General features: G+C 45.3%; 1 long non-coding RNA gene across 1 annotated transcript; it reads right to left on the reverse strand.

The window, feature by feature from the left end:
- Positions 1–6,770: 6,770 nt before the first annotated feature.
- LOC111775333 (uncharacterized) lies at positions 6,771–12,397 on the reverse strand. The gene is made up of 2 exons (XR_002810909.2): positions 11,392–12,397; positions 6,771–9,826 (listed from the first exon to the last, which is right to left on the reverse strand). It is a non-coding gene; the product is annotated as an uncharacterized lncRNA (long non-coding RNA).
- Positions 12,398–16,417: the final 4,020 nt, after the last annotated feature.

The raw sequence follows: 16,417 nt of genomic DNA on the forward strand, positions 1-16,417 counted from the left end.
GCACTCCTTGGCCTTCATATAAATGGCAGGAGAGCCATTTCAGGGCCAGGGAAGTGCAAAGTTCTATCTTGTTGATGACAGAAAATGACACATGACCTCAGCTCGGCTCGGTGGGGACGATCAAACCAGAAACAAAGGCTGTATTTTTCTCCACTCTCGTCCCTGCTGTCAGCTTCCAAGTGCAACCTGAGCCTGGATTCCGAACCCAGTGTCCAGATTAGAGATTGTTGACTCAGATTTAGTGGTGAAACGTGAGCCCGAGTCTGTTGATGGCAGGCCTTTAAGGAGCAAGTTTACTTAAGCCAAGAGGGAGATTGTATGTCAGACGAAAGCCTGGCTTCTCTTTATCACAAACTTCCTGATCTGCCTCTGTTTTAATAGTTTCCACCACCACCACCAAAAGAGAGACAGCAAGAGAGAGAGACAGAGAGAAAGAGAGAGACTGAGTGAGTGAGAGACAGAGAGAGACAGACAGGAAACACTGTTCTCAGTTCCATCTCCTCAGTGTCATAAATCAGGAAATTAACAAGTGTGTAACTGGCCTTTGCCACAGTCAAAGACAATGAGCTTTTTGTGTTTCTTACCAGTGGCCAGCACTTAACATAATCAATGGAGAGCTCCACTCAGAAAGGATAAAAAATGGGGGCTTGATCTAGCCATTTAAAGTATATTTCCTAATCCTCAGGCACATGGCTTTTATGAGGCTCAAATATGGCTTAGAAACTTGCCTTTTCGGTCTGAAGGCAGGTCATTAAGAGAAATCATTACGTCGCTTTCCCCCCGTCTCTCTCTCTCTCTCCATTTTTACTTTGGCACCCTCCCGGCTTTTCCTTGGCTTCTGATTTCAGCCCTCTTTTAGATTCTCTGTGCCTTCAGTAATTTATGTGCAAGATATTTTCCCAACCTCCAAATGTTTTTCCATTTGGCAAACCATGTCCCGAAGCTTCCACACAATGTAACTGTAGAGTTCATTTATACTAGAAAACATAAGCTTGGTTAATGGAAAAGCCTAACAAGCCAATGTCGGTGACCCCGTGTGCCTGGGCGGCATCACAGACTGGTCCTCCAGGCCACCCCTGGGGATGCAGTGGGGGTGGGTGTCAGGGAGGAGTCTTCCAGGTTGCCGCAGATGCTTGGCTTCGACCTTTCTTGTCTCCGAAAAGGAAAGAATTTCTTCCAAGCCCCTTTCTCATATAGTTTTTGGAAGCTTCAGGGCACCATATGGAGAATCATTCCACAATTCTTCTGATGGTTTTTACGTGAGCAGCTATAAATTGGATGGTTTCCTTCAGGTCCCATATCCCTGTAGTACCTGCTTTGGATTGTCGAGAATAGTCCCTGAATATGTGAGTCCTGTGCTGTTCGTGACAGGAATGGAAACCCAGACCCTCTCGTGGTGGGCGACAGTGACTTTGGGAAATGGAAATTTGGGAGGAGGTGGGGTCTGTCACAAAAGCCTTTCCAATGGGTCACTAGGGTGCTTTATTCCATGACTTTTTCATTCCAAAGTCATAGATTTAGGACTGAGGCAGAAGTTGAGGCTAATGCCTCTTCCCCCAATACAATGCTCATTAGCTTATCTCCAGGGCTCTTAATAAGCCAGGCGGGGCTGGGCCTCTTGGTGAGGTATACTGGAGGCTAATGGCCTGGGTTTATATCCAGTCGCTCACAGGGCATCTCTAGACAACATTTTGGCTTCTGAAATATGAGCTCTATTCATTGAGTAACTGACACTTTTCTTTCTAAACAGTTGCAATGATACAAACTCCCCGCATTTTACTTTGTTAAAAGGTGGCTTGTGAAGTGCTCCCTCAACTCTTGACCCAATATTCTGTTGATTTAATAAGCAAATCAAAAGCAGAGTCATTCTAATAAGGATAAGATTTTAGGCAAGTCTTTTTAGGGTGTTTATTTTTCTTGGAGAGCATTTCCTTGATTCATTGAATTTCTTTGGCCCTACAGAGGAGCGCCAGGAGGGCGGAGGTTGGTGAACATACTCTAGTGAACCACCAGTGAGTGAGGAATCAAACCCGTACACCCCCAAGCACGCCCGTTGAAAAATCATAGTACTGAAGACTGGTTGGCTCTGGGAACTCATTTACTCAGATGTATTTTTAGGCTTTTGTTTATCTTTCTTGATTGATAAAGTAATTATCAAAATGCGTTAGAAAATAATAGCCAACTGGTGAGAAAAGGAACAGTTGGCGGAAGCAAAGCAATGGCGGAAGAGCATCCACAGACTCTACTTCAGGCTTTCCAACAAAGCTCCATGAAAATGCGTCCTCTCTTCTGCCTTTCCCTTCTTTGGGAGGTTGATCAAGGCTCTGGCTTGATGAAGCATCCTCCATCACACACCATCTGATTAACTCCCTCAGAACGGCTGCTCTCGCCCTCCCTTCCCCCCCGGTTCCCCTCTCCCTTTCCTCACCTTTTCTCCATCCCTCTGCACTCTGAAGTCTGCTACAGGCCAACCAGAACCCCAGCAGATGTTTGTGCTTTATGAGCCAAGTAGGAGCCTGAAGGATCAACCAAATACCAGCCCCACTGAGAGGTGGAACCAGGCCATCTGACATCAGAAACACAGAACGCTGGCCCGTCCACAGGGCCGGGGCTTCCAGGGAGCAGAAGGAGGGCTAGATAATTAGCTGGCATAGCCTTCGTGTTGGGCCATTGCTTTGCCTTCTGAAGAGCACACAGAGGGCTTTCATGGAGGTTCAGGGAGGTTGGGCAAGACCCTCCATGAGTCCACCTCCCTGGCTGGCAGTCCTGGCCCACAATGGCCTCCCCTCATGCCAGAGCACCATGTGGTGCCCTGACTGTGGCTCCTGGCACAGGAACGAGCAGGAGGTTAAGGATCGCTACTGTTGGTAACTTGGAAGTGCTATGTGGCCCAAGAGACATCCCTGCCCCCCACCCCACTGCAGGACCAAATTAGGAGGATGGACAGAGTGGTGTACAGATGGAAGATTGACGTTTCTGTCTCAGCTCCACCATTTGCTACTGTGTGCTGTTGGCTGTGTTTGTTTTAATGTCTCCAAGGCTTGGTTTCTCCAACAGTGATATGGAGATTATAATACCTACCCTTAGGGCTACTTCCAGAATTAAATGCTAGTATATATGCTAGCTCTGGGCCTGTTTTCCCTCAGACCCATTCCTTCACGTTTCCTGTTCTGCCTCGCATGGCAGGGCCCCTGACCCTGGCTGAGTTCAGCCAATGGGAACTTGGGAGAAGGTATTTCTTTCCCTCTCTTTCTGCCTCAGGCAGCTTCTCCAGCAACCTCTTCCTCTCTGCCATTTCTCCAGTCTCCTCTGGAAAGCCCTTAATACTGCAGCTCCCACAATGGCCTCCGCCCTTTGTCCCTTCAGCCTCAAGGTTACCTCACTGTCACCTGTCCAGCTTCTCAGCTCACCATCACCTGTGTAGCCAGTCCCCTTCATTGAATTCCCTTGCATATAAATGCCCGAGATGCTTTCTGTTTTCCTGGTTGGACCTTGGTTGGTAAAGTGTGTGAGCGTGTAAATGTGTTGCACACCGAGGTGGAGACAGACCTCCTGAAGATCACATTCCACAAGGTGCAAGGGGGCAGGGCTGCTCACCTGGTTCTTTTCACTCTAAGCATCAGATCCTGGACGTGGACCGTAAGGTCAGGATCTTCCTGAGCCAGCTGTCAATCTGAAACAATTTCCACAGGGGTTCTTCAACTTGGGATTTTATAAAGACAGAAACATGGGATAAGAAGTATATATGTTTTTATCATGTATTAGCTAAAAAATATATACTGTAATAAAACGTACCCAGGGGACTTCAGGTGTGCCTTTCATTTACTCTTTGCTAAGGAAGCTACAAGCAGTGTGGTCTGGTGTGTCTAGACTCTTCTAGATTTTGTGGACCTTTTTCTGAGTCTCCCGCTATTCCTGTTCCACACCTGGTAGCATTGTCTTGTTTCCCAGCCTGTGCTCCGTTTCAGTGAGGGAGCCATGAGTGTTATCTTATCTCTGCACTGCTAAGGGAGGTTGTCTCCATCAACCTCCTGCCCATCCCTTCCCAGGTTTTGCTCTGCCCTCTGTGCTGTTTGTCTCTGTCTGCCCTCTGTCTTCTGGTTCTTCTGTGCTGTGGGGATGGAGAAAGTTCTACTCCACTCCTTTTGGCAGGAAGAGTAACTTCCTCATTGAGGTCAGAATTGAAAATGGATTTCCCCATTGGGCAGAGAGAAGGAGGCCCACACTTCCTGTGCAGTGTTATTAATCGGAGCCCCTCCCCTGCCTGTGACTGCCCAGGCTCAGGCCGGGCCCTGCTTAACCGTTTCCTGCCCAACATTGTGAAGACCCAAAGGAACTGTGCGAGCTATAAAGTGCTTTCTCTGTATCTCAGTGCCTCATGTGCAGAAATGGGTGCAGGGAACAATAGGAACAGCAAAGTCCCTTCCAGCTGTAACCTGTTATGAGTTATGAATATATGAGAAAGAGATGATTCCAAAGTTGCAGGAATGGAATCCATGAGGTTTGGGTAGTGCAAACACACCAGCCTAAGGATTCCCAACTGTAAACTTCAGTGCACAGTGTCATCTGTGAGGTCAGATACAGAGAAAGGCTGAGTGACTTGGCCAATGGCAGATAGCTAGCAAGGGGCAGTATCAAGATGAGAACCTGGGTCTTTATGAACTCTTAATCTAGTGCTCCTTCCAGAGGCCACCATGTCAATTAAAACCAACTCAAGCTTTTGCTACAGGGGTATGAGTTGTGGTCCACAGATGTACAGCCCAAAGAAAATTAATGTTGCACTGGTAAATGTTTAACTATGGGCTCTCTGGGGAAAAAAATGCATGTGTATACAAGTTTGTTGAAAATTTTGCTGATATTAAGGATGTGTAGCACACAATTTACAATAATAATAAAACATACACCACTCTGTTATAAATTCTATAAAGCAAATAGGCTGTCACAAAATGCTTTTGTTGATTTGTGCTGAATTCTTGTACCTATACCTGATTGCCATTGCTGAATAAGTGTTCAATGATGTTTTCTCATATGTTAACACGTAAGACAGAACTGGAACCACAATAACAGAGGCTGGAAATTTGTCCATTCATTAATGACATGAGCAACTTCTTTTCTAAATCAGATATTAGTTTTCAAATACTGGGAGAATAGCACTTCAAATTTTTTTGCCACTCACAATGTAACAGCCATAGACACTACATATTTTAAAGTTTAATCCTCATTATTAACATTTTCCATCACTTCCGTAAGTCTAGACAATCAACAAAATAATAAATGAAGGCCTGATTTCTAGCATACGCTGATTTCCATGGTGTAAATATTTTCACCATGATCAATTTCAAGCTAACAACATGGTGTCATTGAACTCAGAGTAGGCAGGACTCGTGGTAGCAGCACCTCAATTTATACAGTATTTCCACTATTCAGACATAATGGACATAAATAACCTCAAGAGCATAGATAACACTATAACGTGGTAAAATAATTGGGGAGTGGTGCATTTTGAGTGTCTGTTTCCTTTGTTATTAACATAACTTATTTAATTGTCATCTGTATAATTTAATTTTTAATCATGTCTCTATTTAGCAACTAGCTCACAAAATTCCTGAAAATTTAGAATGGGCTTTTGTGAGCTGACCGGAGCAGCCGCCAGCACCCCGCTGGCAGGAGAGGGACAGGCTGCTGTGCTTTGTTTCAGAGTCTGCCCAAGGCACTGGGCCCAGGAGACCAGGTCAGCAGCCATCTAGGTAGGAAGGTAAGGAGGCCTGGGCAGGACTCATGCTGAGGGCTAGAGGTGGATGTAAGAGCGTGGGTCAGATTCTATGTAGTATGTAACTAAAGGTTTTTTGCGGGGTGTACGTCTTTCCAAAAGTGACAGAAACTAAATATTTTCAAAATATTAGATAGTTAAAGAAATTGAGAGGATAAAAGGGAAAAAGGGGAAAGAGAAATAAGGAGAAAAAGAACTGTTACTTAAAATGACCCTTTATTAAGAAAGTCATTTGCTGGCACGAAAGCTTAGGCCCGCTTTTGTGGACACTCCCACGGGCCTCCCACCGGCGAGCTGCGATGGACGCTGCCCCAGCCCCGCCCTGGCCATTCCCTCGGTGAGGACCTGACCTCTCGCTGCTTTGGAAGGAGAGGATGAGATTACCAGAGCTCCGGATCCATTTTTGGATCAAATGAAAACGGCAGGCTAATCCTGAGCGTGTTCCTCTCCTCTTACAGATGCTGGCCTCCCTGGAGGGGTGGGGCTTCAGATCCCTGACAGTCCCAGCCCTAGGACGGTGTCGGAAAGTCACATGCTGCTCACGAGGTCTGCGCTGCCCCTCCTGACCTCCGGAAGCAGCACCCTTTGTGCGCCTGGTGAACCCATCTTTCCAGACAACTCCAGCGTCCCCTCCCCTGGGAAGCCTTCAGGGATGAAGCCCCCAGGCAGTCACCCACTACCCTCCTCATTTCTCCCATAGCGTTTGCTGTCCTTTGCTACACCGTTTATTCTCTTGTCTATGTTCTCAGTGGGACTGTGGGCTCTTTGAGCGAAAGAAGCTTTTTTTGTCGGTGCTGGGTGCACAATAGGTCTCAATAAATCTTAGACCCCATGTCACCTTGTTTAGTGATTCTCAAACATAAGTGCATAAGAATTACCTGAAAAATGGATTAAAACGCAGATCCCAGACTCTAGACCCATGGCTTTGCAATCTGGGTCTTTAATAAGATTGTGTGACTCTGATGCACATATGTTCACAAACTACACTTTAAGAAATACAGATTGTTCAAACTTTTCATTTTATTGGTGAGGAGCCAGAGGGCTAGAGATGAAACGTCCTGCGTCAGGACCCTTAGAGTACTTAGAGTAATGGAAGATCACGGTGGTTTGAGATAGAACCGCCTCAAATTCTCGTTATGTGAACTAAGCCAGTAACAGCCATACTGCTGATTGCTGTTAGGAATATTTAAAAATATCTTGAGCTAAAATCATTGCACACCGCCTCGTAAAGCAATGACAAGACTCTCCATATTTAGATGCCTCGACTAAAAGGGTATGAATCTAGATATCAGAAGTTACCCCTGGCCTATTACTAGGAGTGTCTCCTTAGAATTTGAAGTGTTTTCTCACTGATGTCAGAACAAGGCCCTCGATGATTTTTGCCTCTAAATTGTAATTAGCCTCAATGGCTGTCACAAGAGCCGTTTGCCACAAGCTCTATTTCCAGCAGAGTGTCCTCCGCCCGCCTCCTGATGCTCACAGTTCGCGGCGGCAGACACAGGGCCCCAAACTAGACCCAGTGTTCAGGTGTCTGGTTCATGCCTATTTTTATGAGCAAATCTGTGTTTCATCTGTCAGTTGTTTGGCGAGTGCCATGCATGCTGGTTACTGCCTTGGGCAGAGGTGCCACCTAGAGGGCCCTGTGACTACCACCGTGGCTTGGCAGGAGCTGGGCCGCCGAGGCCCTGAGGAAGCCCTGCAGCCACCCACTGAGGGTCACAGCAGCTCCTAAGCAGCCCTGGCACCATTTAGAGGAAAGGGTTGCCAGGGGAACCCGGGAAGGACAGAGGGATAGCTGGCTGGTTCTAAGCATTCAGCTTCCTTTCTCCACGTGATTCTGATAGGAACTGGTCTGGAACTCTGTTTCTCGGCCACGAGGTGTCAGCAGTGGGCTGGCCAGGTGCTGGCTCCCAGCGCAGCCCTGAGGAACGCCCTGGCGCACAGAGAAGGTGTCGCTGGCTGCCCTTTGAAATTTTTTGTTTGGAGAAGTTGCCTTTGTTATTAGTAGGGGCATGATTATTAAGTTACCAAAAGGCCACCCCTCCTCGGTCTTGCCTGTGGATAAGCCACAAGCCTCTATGTGCCTTCAGATGAATAAAATAGCCGCTGCAGGGCATCTCGACCAAGCCCGATGGTGGCTTGAAGAGGTCAACGCAGGTGGGGACAGGGGGATAACGCTGCAGAAAGCCATGATGTACGGAGTGTGGAGACAGAAGAATACAGGACAGTTATTTTTTTAAAAAAAATCTGAATGTCCATTCTGGCTTGTTTGCTTGAATTTGAAGTCTGGGTTTGCTTCTCCATCTGTAAAATGCCATAGTCCCCATTTTTCAAATGGCAATAGTCACAGGGTTGTTACGTGGATCAAATGAGACAAAATGATTTGCGAACTATGAGGTACTGTATACACACTGGCGCGGGTCTTGGGATTCGTTTGACCTGAGCTGTGTCACAGGGCTTCCTTCAGACGGGATGTGAGCTCCTGATCTGGCCTGATAGAGTCATCTTCCAATGAGTTTCTTCCTGGATGCCTTTCCGTGGCTTGTTTCCAAGCGGAAAGCTGGCAGTGGCTGTTTGCTCTTCCTTCTTCGCTGAGCCTGATTTTCCATACTGGAAGAAGATGAAATGCACATTTCAGAATGTAACTTTTTCCTGCAGGACACTATCCCCTATGGTGGAGTGATGGAGAAAAATATGAGATGAAGTCAGGGGATAACTGAGTAACATAGTGATTTATAAACTCATGGAATGAAATGAAGGCATTTTTTCCACTGGTGGGGTCATTTATTATGTCCTAGCTGGCCAGATCCGAGGGTTGAAGAGGCTTTGGTTCCTGAGCAATAGAAATAGCAGGAAACAAGTTTCTCCATTGCTCCTCTTTCAAAAACATGGAATTCAGCTGATGTTGAAATATATCCCTGTCATAGGCCTGACTTAAGACTCCCGTGCTCATCACCTTTTTGGGGTCAATGGGGACTGAAGCCTAGACCCCGTCACCTTGAGATGATGTCAAAGAAGAGCCGAGGCTGTCACCACTGGTCATTGCTCTGTGGAGCTTTTCCTGTGACCCATCTCTTGGTGGAAGTGAACTACCCTGAAAATATCCCATGAAAACCTCTGATGGGAATTTCATTGTAATTTTACAAAGTTATATATTAATCTGTGCAAAAGTGACATCTTTAAGATATAGAATTTTTCCTTCCATGAACATGGTGTGTCTTTTCATTTATTCCGTTTCTCTTTTATGTCTTTCAATAAAAAATTTTGTTTCTTTATAAAGACTTTGCTCATCTTATATTTGATTCATTCCTAGATAAATTATAGCTTTTTTCCGCTACTGTAATGTATCTTTAAGAATATCTACATTTTCTAATTGTTGCTGGTATGTAGACAAATGTGTGTGTGTGTGTGTGTGTATTGATAGCTGTTAACTGGAGCCTTATTAGTTCTAATAGTTTGTCTATTGTTTTGGATTTTCTGTGTAAACAATCCTATCAAATAATACCAGTTTTATTTTTCCCATTTGATCCTGATATGTTCGATTTCTATTTCTTATTTCTTACAGTGTTGCTTAGCATTCTGAGGTCATCCTGCTACTCAACCTGACTTTAAGGGAAATAGTTTTTTTGCATAAATGTTTTATTTTGGAATAATTCTAGATTTACAAGAAAGTCACAGAGTACACAAAGTTCTCGTATACTCCTCACCCAGTTTCTCCTATTGTTAACATCTTACATAACCATGGGTTATGTAACTCATGTCAAAACTAAGAAACCAACACTGGTGAACCACTATTAACTAAATTCCAGACTTTGTTGAGATTTCAATAGTTCTTCCACTAATGTGCTTTTTCTGTCCCAGGGTCTAATCCAGGAGACCCCAGTGTGTTTGCTCATTAACTCTCCTTAGTCTTCTCTGGCCTATGACAGTTTCTTATTCTTTCTTTCTTCTTCGTGACCTTGAAGTTTTGAGGAGTACTGGTTAGGTGTTTCGTCGCATGTCCTTTAATTTGGGTTTGCCGTTGTCTTTCTCACGATTAGACTGGGGTTATGTTTCCTGGGAATAAGACCAGAGAGGGTAAGTGCCCTTCTCATCACATCATAGCAGGGATCCATTCTGACAGCATGACTGATCACTGGTGAAGTTAACCTTGTCACCCCACCAAGGTAGTGTTTGCCAGGTTTTTCCATGGGAAAGTGACCCGCCCACCCACCCCTGGCTTTCCGTTCTCTAGTCTTTGGAAGTAAGTCACTAAGTCCATCCCACCCTCAAGGAGGGAGAATTAAATTTTACCTCCTAGAGGACAGAATATTTACACATGTTATCTGGATTTCTTCTGTAAGGAAGACTTGTCTTTTCTATTCATTTAATTATTTGTTTATTCAAACGTATTTATATCAGTATGGACTCGTGTATATTTATTTCATACTTTGGGATGTTCTATGTTATTTATTTTGTTGTTCAAATTCTTCCAGCCTTGGCCATCAGAAGCTCTTTCAGGTTGGCTCCTGTGCCCCTTCCACTTGCCCCCATCCTTTTGATTTGGGCACTTCCTTTCTTTCTGAGTGATGGCTTTGCTCATTACAACTGGAGTGTCACTGCCTCTAGGCCTCTCAGCTGACAGAGCTATGAAATAACTGTATGCATGCTAACCAATATATGCACAGAGATCTATAATTTTGTCTGTAGTTACCCATTTTCGTCTTTATTAGGTTAAACATGAGTTCATACTGATGTCTCAGATTCTAATCCAATAGCACATGGTTCATTCCAGGCTTCCCCCTTCTTATCCATAACTTCTCTCTCCAACTGTGAGAAATCCAGCTCCCACATCCACCATCCACTTACTTACAAAGGGAGTAGTTTTAATGTTCCACCACTAAGTTTGCTGAAATTTTTTGGGAGCTATCCTTTATCAGGTTAAGAATATTTCCTTCTGTTCTTAGTGTTTTTAAAAAATTTAAATCGTGAATTTTTAAGTCATACATTTTAAGTCAACCATCTATTGAGATGATCATATGAAATGTTAAATTCTCTTTGTATTTCTGAGTCAAACCCAGCTTGGTCATAGAAGTTTTAAATATTAGATTGAAGCACAAGAAATTGCTGTATTTGTAGGTTAAAAATGGTTGAATACCAGCAACTCAGTATATTGCTGGATTTTGTTTGCTAATCATTTGTTTAGGATTTTTTAGTTCATAAGTGAGATTAGCTAAGAATTTTCCTTTCATTCACCGTTCTCTACCCCTGAAATACAAGGGCTTGCTGCTAAGAAGCCAGGAATATCTTTTAATTATCTCTAGGGAAGGTTATAAAGACTAAGGTTATTGCCTTTAGAAAAAAAAAGCGATGCATAGAGAATAGAGATGCAAGGGGAGGGGGCGGTGACGGTGCTGGAGAAAGGAGGAGGAGTTTGGCTAATTCAAGGTGAAGCCCCCAGCCTACCAAACAGCTGCAATAACTTCTATTGTTTCACTCCTGGGGTCCTCCCCGCACCTCAGATACTATCTCCACAAATCCCTTAGAATGGGGGAGGGGGACAAGATGCCCCCAGGCTGTTTAAGAGACTTGGTTGCAGACTATGAGCTCTGAATCCTATGTGCATTGGGGTGGACACTTACCTTTCTCTCCTCAGGCTTTCTTCCTTCTGCCTCAGATGATAGCACGCTTTCTTCCTTTAGAGAATTGCTCCTCCATGCCTGTGTCATTGGTTCTGATGAGGCCACCAGTCCCTGGACTTTGCCTCATGCCCCACTGCAGACATGGGCGTGTGGCCCAAGCTTGGCCTAGTCTCTGGCCTTAATGATTGGTCCGTATGGTGGACAGGAGGAGACTCTAGTTGGTTTCATTAGAATCCTTCCATGAGATTAAAGGTGCTGATGGTGTTAGTGAATCTCCCTTTCTCTCCTCTTGGAGCCTGACTGAGCTGGAAGGATGGAAGTCTGGAACTGCCTGCTGTCAGTTTCCCTTTTCTGTGTCCTGCCCGCTGGAGGGAGTTTCTTGGAGAAAGACAGAATGAGATCAACACCAAGAGAGAAGCTGAGATGGCAAATCAAGAAATCGTCCAGCTGATGTACTTTGAGTCCCTGGATCCACCCTTTTCCACTCCAATTAGATAAGCTGATAAGTAACTCTCCCTTTTTACTTACTTGGAGTTGCATCTCTTGATTTGTTTGTGGTGAAATCAGCTGAGTGAGGTCAGGCCTGAGGGTATTCGTGCTGCCTCTGTGTTCTCAGTTTACAAATCTCACTTGCAATCACTGCAGTCTGTGACAGTTGGTAGTGATGGTTCAGACAACCTGTTGTCATTCACTGGCGGGTGGAAGTGGGTGGAGCCCCTTGATAGAGACCCCAGCCTGATTATTATAAAGAAATCCAGAGTCCTGTGTCATGAGGGTGAGGAACACGTCAAATGATGGAAAGTGGCACTGTAAAATCAGCACGCACATGCAGTGGTGTGTACACTTGGATGTCCTTTCTTTCATTGCCCTCGATGATGCACTTTAGCAAGAACACGGTGCTGACTCCCTGGTGTCCACGAAGATGGTGGTCGTGGCGGCATCGGATCATGAGGATCACATCCTGGGGGCGGCTGGCCGGTGTGAGCGCAGAGCCCGGCCCCTACCCCGCCCCTTCCCCCGCCTGTATTTTTTAATTATCAGAAATAAATTAAGATATTTTCAAAAAACTTTGTTCTTTGGCCTTAGATAAATCACTCAACTTTAAAGCCACCATGTGCATCACAAGAAAAAAACAATCGGAAATCACCATTTTGTTCATTGAATGTGTGTCTGATCTTTGCTATTTCACATCACTTCTGCACGTAGCTTGGACAATTGGACATTAAATGCAGCCGTGCGTCAGCAGGCTCGGACTTATGGTGGGTAGGAAGGCAGGGACACCAAGCAGCAGACAGGCTCTCCCTGACTGTAAAGTGGACCCCCCACCACGCTCCTTTATTAAATAACTCTCAGCAACAATGGCTTACCTGACGGAGGACCCCCTTTAAGATATGATGATGAGATATGCATACAGCATAGAGCCGTGCAGGGGGAGGGCCCCTGGACCCATCCCCCAGGGCCCCATCCTCCCCAGTAAAAGAGATTTGGGTGTCTCCCTGGTCACTGTCTGTTTCTGCACACCCTCTCCTGACTCCGGGCATCACCCTCACTGGAGGGGGCCTGCTCCCCCTCAAGGCTCCGCTTCAACCTCCTGCCTAACAGGCTGGCCTGCCCAACCACAGGATCTCTGGGCCCAGCTGTCTGCCCCCACGCCAGCCCAGCCTGCCCCTCTCCACGGGGAGAGGACTGGGAGGAACCCAGAGCCCCGGGCCAGCCTTCTGCTCAGCCTGCTCCAGCCTGAGGATGAAAGGTCTGAGGTTTCCTTCCTCCAATGTGCCCCTCTCCCAGCAAGCCTGCTCCCAGGCAGGCAGGCGCCTCTCATCCTGCTCAGAGGCTTCTGGGCGGAGGGACAGAGGCCAGGAGCAAAAGTGTGAGCTGGAGCCAGTGTGTTGGTTTGAGAACAGCTTCTGTGGGGGACCCACCGCCTAGGGCCACCTCCACACAGGTCCTCCAAGGCCTACACGGGGTGCTCCTTGGAAGGTGCAGCCAGAGTAGAAGAGTAACTCCTCTCCGATCCCCATAAACGGTCTATAGACCGAAAAAAAGCCCCCCAAAACAAAAAAACACAATGCTAAAAAAATGCAATAAAAATTAAGGAAATAAAGATAATCTAAAATCCCATGACCCAGACATAAGCAGCCTTTACATTGTGGTGTATATCTCCCTATCAAACAGCAAACTTGGAAGCTGAATCCAGACCCAAATTCAGGTTTCTTGGCATCTTTTAAGAATATTTGTTTTTATTTATTATGATATACGCCAAATATATAAAAAACATAGAAAATAATGGTACAAAAATCCATGAACCTAAGGCCCACATATTACAAAAGTTAGCGTTTCTATATTTACTTCAGATACCTTTTGTTTAATTGTGTTAATAAACACAATGTTGCTGACTTTTGACAACCACCCCATCCCTTTCCCCTCTCCAGGAGATAACCACTTTCCTGAAGTTGAGAATATCTCTCCCTTATCTGTTATTATATTTTTCTATGTATGTTTGCATGCTTAATATAAAGTATCATTTTTGTGGTTTAAGATTTGCACAAATTATATCAATATGTATGTCTCCGACAAGGTTCTTTTTTGCATGCACCATCATATTTCTGACATTTATTCATGTGGATACATGTATATCATTTTAGTTACTATATAGTTTCCTGTGGAAAGAATATATCTGAGTTCACTGTTTTCAGTTTTTAAAAATTTTTTAAATTAAGAAAGATTTTTTGTTTAAAGATTGGCACCTGAGCTAACAACTGCTGCCAAACCTTTTTTTTTTTTTTTTTTTTTTGCTGCTTTTTCTCCCCAAATCCCCCCAGTACATAGTTGTATATCCTAGTTGTGGGTCCTTCTAGTTGTGGCACGTGGGACACCACCTCAGCATGGCCTCATGAGTGGTGCCATGTCTGTGCCCAGGATCCATACTGCGAAACCCTGGGCTGCCGAAGCAGAGCGTGTGAACATAACCACTTGGCCATGGGCCGGACCCCGAAGTTCATTTATCTAGTGCCTTTTTGATAGACTTTTAGGTTGTTCCAATGTTTTGCTATTTTGAACAATGTTGCCCTGCTGGACTGATATGTCCTCACCTTCTTGTGAACAGTTGTGAGAATTTCTAGAGGTGGAATTTTGACGTTGTTGTGTAGGTACATCTTCAACTTTACTAGGTATTGCCACATTGCTCTCTAAAATAGTTGTACACGCTGAACTGGATTCAGGTACTGGCCACCCAGATCCACACGTTCTCCCTGGATTTTGGCTGGAATGGCTCTAACTACAGCTTGTGCTATTCCGTCTATCTTGGAGCCAGATGGCTGCTGCCACCTCCACCACTGCCACGGACCAGGGCTTGCAGGCATAAAGTCACAGTGCTTGAGGTAGTTTGCTTCTAAAGACAGCGGCAATGACCCCTCCCACTGCTACACACATGCCCATTGCGTGTGCCTCTCCTTCTCCTCCCATCAAGAGGCCAATGTCCTCTTCCTAGAATCTAGGCTGGCCTTGTGACTTCTTTGACCAGTAGAATGTAGGACCAGTAGGAATGACCTTGTGTGACTTCTGAGCCTCAGCCTCAAGAAGCGTTGCAGTCTCTTGTCTCCCCACTTTGGGACACAATTCTGCCATGTCAGGAAGCCTGAGCTGGCCTCTTTGAGGGTAAACAACCCTGTGAAGAAAGACCCTGCCATTGGCAAGCAGCAACTGCCCGACATGTGAGTGTGGCCATCTCAGACCATTCAGCCCAAGGAACCCCCAGTTAAGCCACAAGATGACACCAGCTGTGTGAGTAACCCATGGCAAAACCAGCAGAAGCACCACTCCAGTAAAGCCAGCCCAAATTGCTTACCCATAGTACTGTGAGCAAATGAAATGGTTGTTGCTTTAAGCCATTAAGTTTTAGGATGGTTTGTTCCACAGCAATAGACAACTGATGCAATGCCTCTCCTCACATGCTGTGCCGCACATCTCTTGCCTCTCATTTTCTGGGCTTTCCTTTTACTATGAGATGCAAGATACTTGGGACCCACTTGGTGCCCACACATACACAATCCAGAAATGGCAACTGGCAAACCAAGACCAATGGAAGACAGGAGCTGAGGACAAATCCTTCTCCCTTCTTCCCCTGGGAAGGACTGTTTGAGGATGGATAGTGTCATATGGCCTCTCTGGAGACATTCCTGCAGAACTGAGCAATCAGTTTCTCATGGAGCCGTGGCCAGCTTGGTAATGCACCTCCTTATATTTGCTCTCTCTTTCTCTTGTCTTCACTTCTGTTTCCCTGGAATTCCATTCCCCAATAAAGTCTTAACATATAAGCTTTTGCTTGGCCTCTGTTTTCTAGGGAATCTGGGAAAAGACAGTCCCAAGAGTGGTTCTAGAAAGCAGACGCCCAGAATGGGATTTTGGAGTTGAATTACTCACTGGTCTGAAGGCACAGGGCCCCCATTGCTGGTGGTAAGTGGATTAGTAACAACCCATGATGTTCAGTAGCATCACTAAAGTCTGCACCTGTGGTTAATTGTGATGAAGTAGAGGTGGAAGATGAGGCACTGGGTTATCCAGTAGTTTCCAAACTGCTGCACATTAAAATCACGTGGGAGCTTTAAAATAACCGCATGCTTCAGTCCCACCCCATACCAATGAAATCAAACTGTCTATGGGTGGAAGCCAGGTATCAGCATTTTTAAAAAATCATCAGGTGATTCTTATATGCAGCAAAAATTGGAAACCACTGGGATATCCATTGGCCATGGCTCTTGATTGGTAGAATGGGGTAATTATAAGGATTATGGTAGGTGCTCACAGTTTTTGATAGCATTGCAACACTTGATTAAAAAAAAAACCTTCAGGACAGCTTACTGCCAGCTTAGAGTATGCTGGGAAAGCCAGAGGGCCTCTATGGCAGTCCTTAACTCTTATCTCCTGCATCCATGGGACAAACTGTGCTGAAATCAGTCTCAAGATCCGATAATAATAATATAGCAGAGCTGCAAAGGATACTGAATATGCAGCCTTAGGTCTCATA

The sequence above is a fragment of the Equus caballus genome, chromosome 10, assembly GCF_041296265.1.
Source record: "Equus caballus isolate H_3958 breed thoroughbred chromosome 10, TB-T2T, whole genome shotgun sequence".
NCBI lineage: Eukaryota > Metazoa > Chordata > Mammalia > Perissodactyla > Equidae > Equus > Equus caballus.